The sequence below is a fragment of the Pyxicephalus adspersus genome, chromosome 8 (assembly GCF_032062135.1).
Source record: "Pyxicephalus adspersus chromosome 8, UCB_Pads_2.0, whole genome shotgun sequence".
NCBI classification, from domain to species: Eukaryota; Metazoa; Chordata; class Amphibia; order Anura; family Pyxicephalidae; genus Pyxicephalus; species Pyxicephalus adspersus.
Window position 1 is genome coordinate 52,934,463 of NC_092865.1, and position 12,659 is coordinate 52,947,121.

The 12,659-nt window shown below is 39.6% G+C and overlaps 1 protein-coding gene across 2 annotated transcripts in view; it reads left to right on the forward strand.

Moving 5' to 3' along the window:
* Positions 1–12,659, forward strand: part of PRRT3 (proline rich transmembrane protein 3) — a 46,530-nt gene that overhangs the window by 26,236 nt on the left and 7,635 nt on the right. The gene's annotated exons all lie outside the window — the stretch shown is intronic.

Genomic DNA, 12,659 nt, shown 5'->3' on the forward strand with positions numbered 1-12,659 from the left:
TCACCATGATCCAATGCTTCAGCCCCAGGCTTTGATATAGAATTTAGTTGATAGGAGCAGGAGCCTATATGGAAGGTAGGCCCCCAGTAAAACTATAGATGGTCTCCCAGTGCTGAAAAAACTGGGGGCATGACCAAGGTAAAGTGGGGCATAGCCACATTGAAGTGGTTGAATACAGTAAGGTAGGTTGGTTTTAACCTGGGGGGTAACTCATAGTTTAGGTTAGTCACTAGTCGGGAAAGTTAAGATTAGGCACAATTACATGATTTTAACATCGAAGGTAGGTATGTAGGAGTTGCTAGTAACTAGTTGTAGAGGCATATTGTCCAGTTTATATGGTGGTTTCTTTAAACTTTTTGCATATAATCAGTTTGTGCCATGACAGTAATAGAAGTGGATCTTTCACATGTTAAACTAACTTCAAAAGTTGCTTTCCACCTTTAAAATTTACAGCTTTCAATAAAATAATATCTTTTCTCTCATGATTCTCTTATGAACGACCCTATTCAGGCACTTATGGGGTGATAACTGCCCCTCAGTTGTGCTCTTGCACTGTGACCATGTCATCTGTTCCGCTGGTCAGTCTACAAATAGCTGAGCCAACATTTTTCAGGCATGGTCTCCCTTTGTTGCTATCAGGAAGCCGTGCCCTTGAGCAATCATGTGCAACCAATGCTTGGAGTAAGTGCATATAGGCAGAAAGTGGCTAGCAGAAGGTATGGAAAATCAGCAAGACTTAGATAAAAAAGACGGATGAGAAAAATGGGGCCATCTATGTTGTCTATACCAGCCAATCAAAATGTGAGTTTAATTCCAGGCACATACAGTACAAGTGTTCCTTACTTCAAGATAGCAGGTTAGAACAGCATTTTTAAACCTCTCCACCCCTAAGGAATCTTTGAAATAAATATCAGGTCTTAGGGGACCCCTTTTAAAGTTAATAATTGGAGGTCAGAGGAAAGGATGCCATTTACATTGGTAGCCACTGAAAAAATGTCCTCATAAAAAAGTAGTCAAAATACCACTTTTACAGTCCACTAAAAAGTTAATTAGCGTCATTGCACTGGTTCTGCAAAGCTGGATCTAGAACTAGACTGTCAGATGGGAGGTCAATCAAAAACACCTCAAGAACTCTCAGTAGCCTTTGGAGGATCCATGGTTAAGAGTGGCTTGGTTGGAATGATTCTTTAATCCTCAGCAGCATAAAGTAGCTGGATAACCATGACCAATTCTACCAATAAATTAAAAATGTAGCCACATTGATTTATTTAAGATACATAAAGCTACTTTTTTCCTGCTGATCTGACATCTGCGTTATATACGAATCCGCCTTCAAGTGATGCATGGCAGTTTGTGGCTTATAGCCTGGAAGCCAGACATAGCGCTGAATTACCCCCCTCTATATAGGCAACTTTTCCCTTTCTTCATGACCGGAGGCTGCAAAAAAAGCATTGGCACAAACCAATAACAAGAACCAGATGGAAGAAGGGGAGCCCAGAGGTAGGGAGGAGAGGCACTTAACCCTTTAAAGAAGGATATTAGATGCTTGGAAATAGTGAACTTTTCAAATCAGTAAAAACCCCCTTAAATATGTGCAAATCAGTGTAAATGCACATTTTACCACGCCTTATTGCAATGCCTGAATTAAATTTGTGAATGAAAGTGAATAAAATTTGCACCCCCCCCTATTCCACACGGCTTAATATGAATACATTGCTTGTTTTAATAAGGAAAAGACTAACACAATAGTGGTAATACTTACCATAATCCATGGTCCTGCAGATTTTGAGGACCAGTCCCCAGGGGTTAATGCTGCTCCTGGTCTGCAACCAGTTTAGTTTTTTTTCAGCTCTCTATATTTCTGGGTAGTTTTCACTAAAGATAACCAGTGTTTTAAGCTGCCTAGCTTTGTGATTGTTTCTGTACCTACAATCGTATGTATGGTTGTATGTATGAATATTACTAAGGGCCCATTTACATTTATGAAGTCCGTTCTGTTGCAATAAAGCAATATGCATAGTGTTAGGGTGGCCCATTTATTTGAGTGGGATTCCATTCCACCACAATGAACCTAGAACTGGTTATGCAACATTTTTTTCTGATACAGCAGATGCATTGGAAGTGGCTTGGTTTAATTTTTTGGGATGCCAAAAATTCGAAATAAATGGTGCCGCAAGTCGGTAGATACATGGCAGTAACACAATTTTTACCAAGCTCTGCCACAACACCTAGATCTGAATAGATCCTAGACATTCCTATTGGCCCTTTATTACAAAGTAACCTATATTTTAGATTCACCGGTTTTGTAAGTAGACACATTTATAGACCTGTCATTGTTTGAAAATTCCATTTTTGTAAGTCACACCAACTATTTGTCAGCATTTCAGGCACTGTACTCTGCAACGGAGACAGCTTTCTGTGCAGAAAAAGTCCTTTTAATGATCAGTTCCTTTAAAAAAAAAGATGTCAGACAGAATTATGAAAAGAATTAAACTCCTTTTCCTGAATGCTGTTCCAGATCTGCAGTCTAGAGAGCAGAGAAAAAGAACTGATGGAAACTTAAAACAGACAATTGAAAGAATACAGACGGACTATGTAGACGCCGGGCAGGTGTCAGCTAGCTGCAGCTCCAAAGTTTCTTCGATAGGAAATGACTCACAGAGTCTGGACGGAGGGGTAAAGCTCCAGGGACAGTGGAGGCCCAGCTCTAGTTAAAAAGGGGTCCACTGTTTACGGGAGGTGAAAAAACTTGTTTGCTCCATTTTGCTTTGGACCACTGCCTAAATATCACCTGCAAGGAATTATATGTAAATGGATATTGTGTTTATATTATATATACACACCCTTTGTTTTTACTAGTTGGATATATGAAGCAGTTCCCTGGGGATTTAGGGGTCCATGGATATTAAGAGGTGGTTGGATGTTTTGAACAGAATGATAGGAAAGCAGCTAAATAAACAGAAACTGTGAATTGTTATATATGCCAAGTGTAATGTAATTCTGTTCAGCTGGTCTTGTATTTTTGATATTGCTGTCAGATGGTACAGCAAGGTTGCCGACCTCACTTTCCAGCTGCAGTTACAGTAATACAAGGGATTGGTGGTAAAGCAATATTATCTTTATCCTCATTCTCTAACTGGAGGTCAATTAGATAAGGAATATCCACTTGTGTTCCCTTTTTAAAGTTGTGTACTCATTCTCAATAATTGAGGCTGGTATCCATCAACAGAAGAACAAACGTTCCATTGAGAAAGAAGAGGTGAGAAAGAGACGCCTTACTGCAACCTCCCCAAAAGAAAACAATATCGGTCGTTACTTGTCAGTTGGTAATGATATAACCTGGCAGATCAGTAGACCTTCTTCACCTGATACATTTGCAAATAATATTCTCAGGTAATTTAAATCTAGAGTCAGTATGAGGCTTTAGAAAGAAGCCGACGGAAAAATGCTGATTCCTGAAGTTTATTTAAAAAGTGACTGCCCATTAGGATCCTCCCTTTCTGACAAGGTCAGTTAGATAGGGATTACAATTCATATTCTCTGTCTGTAAGCCATTTAGCTAGGAAGATCCCAATCTGTATCATCACCCTTGGACTAGCGATCATTTCAATAGAAGGTATTATTTTGTAGAATCATTCTGTGACTGTAGGTGACTTGGTTATGACATAGAAATTTTTTACCCTAATTCTCCAACTGGATGTCATTTAGAAAGAGAATATCTATTTGTATTCATCCTCTCTCACTAAGGGGCATTGGGAAAAAAATACCAATTTGCATCCTCCTTTGCTGTCTGGTGGTCATTTAGCTTTAGAATACCGATTTGTATCCTCCAATGTAGAACATAGACCAAGGAGACAAAAGGGCCCTTACATTAGATTCATGAAAGCTAGATGCCAAACAATTTGCTTACGTCTAGTTGTTTAGCTGGCCCATTTGTTTTCCATTCCTACCCAAAATTCCTGTAAGCTGCAGTTAAAAGGCAGTTGCCTTTGGAAGCAGTTGGCCTCTGAAGGGCGCCCAGAAGCAACATGTTGCTTTCAGCAACTGCAGCCACAATCTAGTGCAGTCGTACCGCAACTGCCTGAAACTGCATGCACTAAGCGATTCCCAGTTGCTCTCATTCAACCAGCTGGGAGCATGGCTGAGCATGCAGCAGACCACTGCGGTCAACTACAGGTCTCAAATTAGACCTAAAAATGTTATATTCTGTTTAACATGGGCTGTGATAAGTATTTTTGTCCTTGGGATTAGATTTACTTAACATCTATAGCTTTTGTTATGGTAATAGCTGGTGATAGCTGGTGATAGCTGGTGAACTTCCATAAAGGTCCGGTATTGGTGTGCATGTCTCCCAGTTGTTGTTTTGCATTGTACACACATTCAATGACCACTACAAGCAATTGTGCCAATGCTCAATAAGCAGGTATGTACCACTTAGCTGGAGTGTTTGCCTGTAGATAGGAAGTGGCTGCTAAGAAATGCTAAAGAAGATTAGACAGTGAGATGGAGAATATTAAAAAGGTGAAAGTAGCACTTAATTGCACCCCCCCCCCCCCATTATATAATATACTTTATATAAAAGCATAGACCTAAAAGGATTTCCCCAAAATGATGGTTTTGTGGCTTGGAACACCCAGTTTTTTTAATGGGTAACTGGGAACAATGACATCATGCTTGGCCCATTGTTTGTCTGAGACTGGTTTAGATCAGCGCATTTGATGGATGTTAACCTCGCCAACCAAATAAACGTTTGTCAGATCTATGAAACCTTCATGGAGCTTTTCCCAAATATGAAGCAGATGCTGCAGAAAGGGGGTTTTCCATAGCTGCAGGCTTTTTTCATGAGCTCCCCTATACCAGAATCCTTTGCTTGCTGACCTTTGTGTCAGCAGAGCCAATTATAGAGACTGTAACCCTCCAGGTTGGATATTTCGTTTCCTAAACAAACATATAAATAACACTTTTCCTTAGCCTGGGATTTGGTCAGGAAGTACAGCTTCCAGCAACAAATCTTTCATCCGTAGATAAAGTAATTCTTTCCAACAGATTATATAACGAAGATAACATTAAGCGCAAGTTCGTGTTTAATATATTTTTATATTTTCAGGTCTTTATTTTAGTTCCTGGATACAAGTGATCTTGGGTTGTTTTAAATAATATAGGACCCTTAGCAAATATAAAGTAGTGGCCCTAAGTGCAAAGCATTCCAGCATCCCGAACTTCTGCCATTCTGTTAATTGGGGATGAGTTGAAAAATTGGCCCTGCAATCGGCACATGTTAGGAGGTGGATCAGGGACTACAAGAACTTCACGCTACAGATATCAGATAGTGGTCAGAGGATTGTCACTGGATACGATCGTTTGTGATTGTTTTCAATGACAGATAAATGAACAAGCACTGTACACACAGGGCCATCCTGTCCTATGGAGAAGGGAGGATGACGAGTGAGTGGCTCCAAGTGGCTTGGTCATTCATTAGTCTGCAGGACAGATTGATGAACAACATCGGGGGACCTTTCTACACATGCTAGATTTCCTCCAACAATCATTTAGCCTTTGTATGTAGCCTCCCTAAATATACTAGCAAAGTAATAATATAATAGATATATTATGAACTTTATTTGTAACTAATTAAAGAAATTACAGGTGAGAGCACAAAAAAATTAGGTCATGCTTGCAGTTTTTTTAATTTTTATCCTTCTTTACTTTTTTACTTTTTTGAACTTACTAGAAAATGTGACTTTTCTGTAAGGGTGAATTGCCTACCACAGCCCTTTCCTCCTTGCACATGTCAAGCCCTCTTCTATTGTGGGACTGTCTAATTACAGTCTGTGTTGACCCAGCTTCTTCACTCTTCCCCTGACCTACGTACATAATCTTTTCAATGCATGAGGAGGAGTAAACAAGAGTGTAAACCTCCAAGATGGCAGCACCCAGCAGCAGCCCCAGGTTTTTTGGATGCCTACACAAGGGAGGCTTTTACAGATAGGTAATGTCCATACAATATAGGAAATTATCATATTTTTGTTGAAATGAATAGTCTGATGACAGGGTCTCTTTAATCAGGATTCCACAGCAGCTCTGTATACTCCATTTATTTTCCTGGCCGGTCACAATTTATTATATTTCCTCACAGTTTTGTCTCACCAGACCGGCTGTTTTTCTCCAGTTTCACATTTCTTATAAACAACGTCTGCTTTTCCTTTTTTTTCTTCTTTTCGATGACTCATTGCAAGTATTGAACGTCTCCATATGTTTATAAAAATGATTTTTTTGAATGATTGCCATGGCCGCAGTGCGATTATGTCAAGCTTAAATGCAAAACAGCTTTGTAAAGCCACAGAATAAAAACAGACCCACAATTGTGTTATGAATTCTAATATTAGACTGGTCTCAATCAAATCAGAGTGCTGGCAAATAACTGTTTAGTTTTACCATAGAGGGGCCTGTTGTGTACACTGAACTATAAAATATATTGAAAAATGTCATTTAAAGCATTAAACCTATTTTTAAAAATGAGATAGTTAAAGTACCTGAACTTGTCTTTATTTTTGCTTTCTGTATAATAAGGATTGGCTCAGCCTAACATTTAAAGAAGAACATTCTTCTTCTTTGACCAGGCTCAGGAGACAGGGTGGTTGTTGCCCTAAAGAGTAACTGTGGGGTTTATGTTAATGTTAACAATGCAGAAAAAAGATGACAGTACAGGTAAATGAGTGAGGCTGGTTTTAGGGAAGGACAAATTGGGCAATTGCCCCCATCTTCCCCAGGTAGCTGAAATTCTGTGCACTTGTGGGTCCTTAGTTCATATTTTCCCAGGGCCCAATCTTTTCTGCAACCATCCCTGTACTGTCGTCTTCTGTAGCAGGTTTGCCTCCATATAATATTGTACAGAACATTAAAGCTGAAAAAAAGCCCTGAAAGCTGGTGGCGGCTCTTTTAGGAAGATGGTTCTATTGTCCCTTATGAGTGAATTCCCGTTCTATTTTTCTGTGCAAAATTTGAATAGCTCGTAGTACCACGCCGCTTCATGTTTACACAAGGGCTAATTCACTCAGCCACTGTTGTTGTTCTGCTTTCCCAAAGATCGGTTCCAGCTTGCCCGGGGCCCCCGTAGCCGAGCGCATATTGTTCAGTCAGAGGAACTGAACATGAATTGACAATCAGAGTCTGTAGGCTTGGAATGTCCCAGGCAGTCGGCGGCCTTGTGGGAAGCTGCTCGCAGGGTAACTCAGGCTGCTGAATATGGATTGGCTGCATAATTCCTTTTTATTTTATTTTTGGTTTTAAAGTGACCTCTTAGCTACTGAAAGCAGCCATGTGTGCGGCGAATCAATTTTTGGCTGGTTCTCATAAACACAATCACAAAAGATTGTTTTTACTGATAGTCATGTGACAGTTATCTGAAGTCTGTACGAGGCTTAAAGCAAATCACTTACTTTTACCGGTGAAAAGCCCTCAACAAACCAAGCCCAGTAAATCCCTCGCTGACTTGTCTCCTCTTCTTTCCGAGCTGGATGTAATGACAAATGCAGCCATCTTCTTACTTGCGGCCTCATGTCTCCCAAATTTGCAGTGCGCAGGCGTGACTGTGGGTGACGTGTCTTCCTGCAAATATAAAAAAATCCCCCCATGGCGCATGAATGATTTCAGGCATACGCAGAAGGAGCAGTCCACAGCCTCATAGGATATATGACACAAGAATCCCATGAGGCTTTGGTTTCCCTTTAGTTTTTACTAAAAAAACAGGGGAACCTCACAAAAAAATGTAAAAAAAAAAACAAATCATTTTATATTATGTAAAAGTAATAGACACCCTTATATAATAATACAATGTGTTGACTGGTCCACTCTAGGCAGATGAAACTTTAGCTTTAAACATACAGTTTCCATAAGTTTTCCTGTCCCCCACAGCCGGTACACTGTTCATTTCTGGCATGTTGTCTGTTTGGACTAACTCTGCTTTATCAATTCTCAACATTAAACATCACCCTTTATTTTTGTACTACTTTGTAAAAGCTTATCTTAGGAGAGGTGACAACTACATTGTTTAGAGGACACTGAAGAACCGGGGGCGCAAATTGCTGTGATCATTAGCAATCTTCCTAGCACTCCTCCCCGGTTGGGGTAATGGGATCCAATGATTGCTGTTTAGTTTGGCACAAGGCAGTGGGGCCACAGCGGTCACTTACTTTATATGATGAAAACAGAATATATTATTGAACAGACGGCAGTGCTGAGTTCTGAACGTAACTGTCTAAGCTTACATGTGATAGTTTATGTTTACCAGATAGTATCAGCAAGATGTTCCCATCAGTTTATAGGAAATGCCTTTTGCCGATACGGCTCATATCTCCAATCACTCTGCATTATGGAAAAGTTTAGTCTATTCTGGCCCACCCAGAAGAAGGGGAACAAAGAGGAATCTTGCAATAGTCTTCATTTGCAGAATGGTTGGGACATTTGAGATGATGAAGATATTTTGGAAGTTATTGTAATGGTATGAATGTTCTCTCCAACCTGAGGTCACCAGTCAAGAAGGATGCAACTAAATATTGTGGGTTAGAAGAAAAGATGTATGAAATACATATGATGAAACACATGTGATGATTGTGGGCTGCATATATGTGATAGCTTTCTCCTAATGGTTTTACCTCTGTACCTGTATTAAAATAGATGGAGACCCAATCACTAAACTTTACCATAATAAAGAGATACAATGGCATTTCGATGCATGGCAAAGTTATAGTTATAGTTATGGTCACTTTACCTGCACACCCTCAATGCATCTTGATCCTTCTAATCTGGTGAGAAAAAATAACATTTCCAGGTATGGAGGAGAAAGTGACTAGCTCCCGTGTGACAGTGCTCAGGCATACCAGACGGTCAGAAGTCCCAAGTATTATCACATAACCAGGGGTGTGATATCACTACTTTCTTGGATTGGCAAAGATGCCAATTTAAGAGATAAGGTAACACAGGTAAGGTTAGTATAAGTGGGTCGGCTGATGCCCTTTGCATAGACACTGTCACTTTACCTCCTTAAAAAAGAAAAGCATGCTCCCTGCCAGCATGCTGCTCTCTTGTTCTTTGTATGGAAGCAGTGGTCTATCTACAGAGGTCTGACACACCCCCTGCTAAGTCTTTCCAATAGCTTTGCAAATAGATCTTTACCTCTTGGTATGCCAGTGGTATGCCAGACCTCTGCTCAGAGACTGCTGCTTCAACACATCTTTTCTGCAGCATCCAAGCAAAGGACAGGTTTTTCTACTTTAAGAAACCTTTAAGAAATCATGCTTAAAGGTTTCTCATGTCTTTTGTCCTGATGCTTCTGGAATGTATTTAACTAATTATGTATTAGTTGTTATGTATTAACTAAGTTCAGTTGGGCTTTATATAAGAGGTCCCACCTTCAAGAAAACCCATCAATAAAGAAACTTGGTATTTATCCCCATGCAAACCACAATTGTTTGAGTCAATGACCAGGAGGAAGTAGGACAAGTGCTTCTATCTGCATGGTAGGTGTAGTTCATCTTATAAAGAATCCATGTTACCCATCAGCTAGTTTGATATTACAATGTTTTCTGAAACGTTTCACATGTCAGAAATGGCTATTTTTATCAGTTTCCATAGAAACAGTTGGCATGACTTTAGCTAAGGGTCCATTTTAGGACATCCTCCAACACAACTCAGTTCTGCACCAATCTTGCTTATAATGTCTAACATGGAATTTAATTCAGAATTTAATTATCCCCTAGTGATAGTCATGTGGCCAATTGACAAAACATTGGTGATGTGATCTCAGGGATTGCCAAGCTCTACCCCTACTTATCCTCCTACAACTATTAACCTCATCCCATATGACTGAGCTCTATCAGCTCCCATCACAAGTCAGGGATTACGTAATAATATTGTAACTGCACGTTGGTGACAAAGGCTTTCTGTTCCAATGTATTGTTTTCTTTTATGGGCCAAAAGTTTTCTACGATTATATAACAAAACCGGTTTGGTGACCTAATTCCCATCTGGAATTTATCTACCACAATTATCATTATCTCCTGGCATCCCAAATTTTTAAATGCAACCAAGTTGAAGGTGCCCACAGATAAAGGATGGTCTTTAACTGATCCAGCAAGTTATGAGCAAATCAGCCGTGTCAATGTATGTCTGTGAGTTCTTCGTGACTCCTGCGGGTGCCTACTGACTGGCCACATTAGAGGAGATAATTCACCTGCTAGGTTGCATTTTGTTGGCTAGTCTATGTAGTTTGGTTCTGAGATGAGCTAGAACCAGGTGTTCCAAGCACTGCTCTTCATCTTCCCATAGTCCTACATATACAACCACTGATCCAACAGTAAAAAGTTTTGTATGAACGATATTGTTCCTATTTTGAAGGTCAGAGCGGGGGAAGTGGCGAAGAATTACATTTTCCAATATATGTTTGAATAATTGATCTATCAAGCATTGGGCCTGATTTATTAAAGCTCTCCAAGACTGTAGAAGAGGAGACTCTCCTGGGAGAAACCTGGGTGATCCTGCATACTTGGAAGGATTTTTTTAAAAATCATTTAGAATTAGATATATTTAGGGAAGTACAAAATGAGCCACTGCAGGGCCCTGGACCCTCCTCAGCCAACAGGGGCCCAAGAATTCCATTAGACGTTAGTTGGCATATGTTTTCAGTCCTGGACCAGATCAATTCTAGGTTTGCTGGATTGCATACACATTTCATGCATATGATGTTATAAGAGACAATCTCAGCTCTGGAATAGTCCTGATGATCACTTCAATTTTAATATATAGATATATATTTATTTGCAGGGGCAGTCTTAGGACCTAGACCCTCCTCAGCCAACAGGGGCCCAAGTCAGTTCAACACAGATATATATATGTACATTTTCTTCTTTTAACTAATTTCTTGAATAATAATTTGCATGGCAGGGGCAGCCATATTTTCCCATTACATAGGCAGTGCTTCTTTTAGCTTTTGATATCTTAGCATCTGTTAAACAATTAGGCAGTGACATTGTATCTAATCTATCCGGTCTAAAGGGGCTCATAAAAAAACACTGGAAAAGCTTAAAAAACTTGGAAATTATGTTAGTTTAAACTTCATTATACTTTTTTCAGTAGTCAGGAAATATTAATTGGCCTTGAATGGTCCGCCGTGAGATAACTTCATCATTGTGTGCCACCCAGACAGTTCTAATCCCAGTTAAAAAGCATTTTTTTCTCTTCTGGTGGCCTAGACATCAGATGAAAATGCCCTTGAATAGATGGGTGACCTCATCCCTCTGAATCTTATGTGATTCTAATAAAACATTTGTAATGGACCCGGTGGCTCTGTGATCTGTCTATTCACTGTGGCTGGCCAGTTACTTCTGCTACACTGAACTCCCAGCAAACAATATTCAGACAATGTGCAGCCAGTGGGAAAGGCCAAACCTGCGGCTATTCAGATACGGCGCATGAGAGTGCAGTAATAATATCATAGGCAATTACTCATCAACACAACACTAGCTTTCCATCATCTTTCTAAAATGGCCACATAACATGACTGCAGAACGAAATGATCATTTCTTGAAAATCTGAACTCCAGGCAGTTATAAAGGGGACAAATGCAGCGCTGTATTCAATATTACATCACCAGAGCTCAGACTGAAAAGGCAAAGCAGCACCAGGAGCCAGTCAGTTGTTCTATGCATTGGGCTAATTTATTAAAGCTCTAGAGAAGATAGACTATCAAGAAGAACCTGAATGATTCAGCAAACCTGGAATGGATCTGGTACAAGATTTAAGACATTTATCAACTAATAGCAAATTGTTTTTAAGAAATGCATTGGATGTTTGTTAGATCATTTAGGTTCTCCCATGATAGTTTATCTTCTCCAGTCTTGGAGAGCTTTGATAAATCAGGTCTATTGCGATAGGAGAAGAAACCAGAGTGATAGTGCTCATTATTCTGCTGCATCCCTTTCAATGTTCAGTCACAAGCCGGAGAGGGACAAGACTAGAAAGTGTGGTAAAAATGCAGCAGAGGCATAACAGGTCAGATATAATTGCACTGTTTGGCAGACCTGTGTAACTTCCAGGACCTAATGGAAATAAATAAAAATGTATTGATAGAAAAGATCCCACATAAATTTCATTTATGTATTTAGTTGTTTGCTTAGAGTTCATCTTTAAACAAAATCCACTGCAGGTCTTAAAATTCTCATTATTGTTCCTGTGCACCAGCTTGTGAAATTAAAACCTATAATCTACCTTTTAGTTAGCGCTATCATCAGTAAAAGAAGAATCTGTATTTCTTTTTAGTCATTATTCTAATCTGTAAAATGTATATTGATGTTAACTGAATTATAATTTAAAGTGGACCCACCGCTGAGAGATTATGTAAACTGCCATTGCAAAACTCATTTAAAGAATGTTGATTACCTGGATGTAAAGGTATTGTTTCATATACAGGCAGTCACATGGCAGAAACAAGCATGTAGATAACTGCAATTAGCTGAATATCTGAGCTGCGTCCTCATTCTAGGTCAGTGATTCAGAAGGTTAGAGGATCAGAACACCAAACAGGCAAGCAGGATTTTTTAGGACCTGGTCAGCCATGGCAGTTTACATAATTCCTTGAAAGGTTTACTTTAATGACCATTATT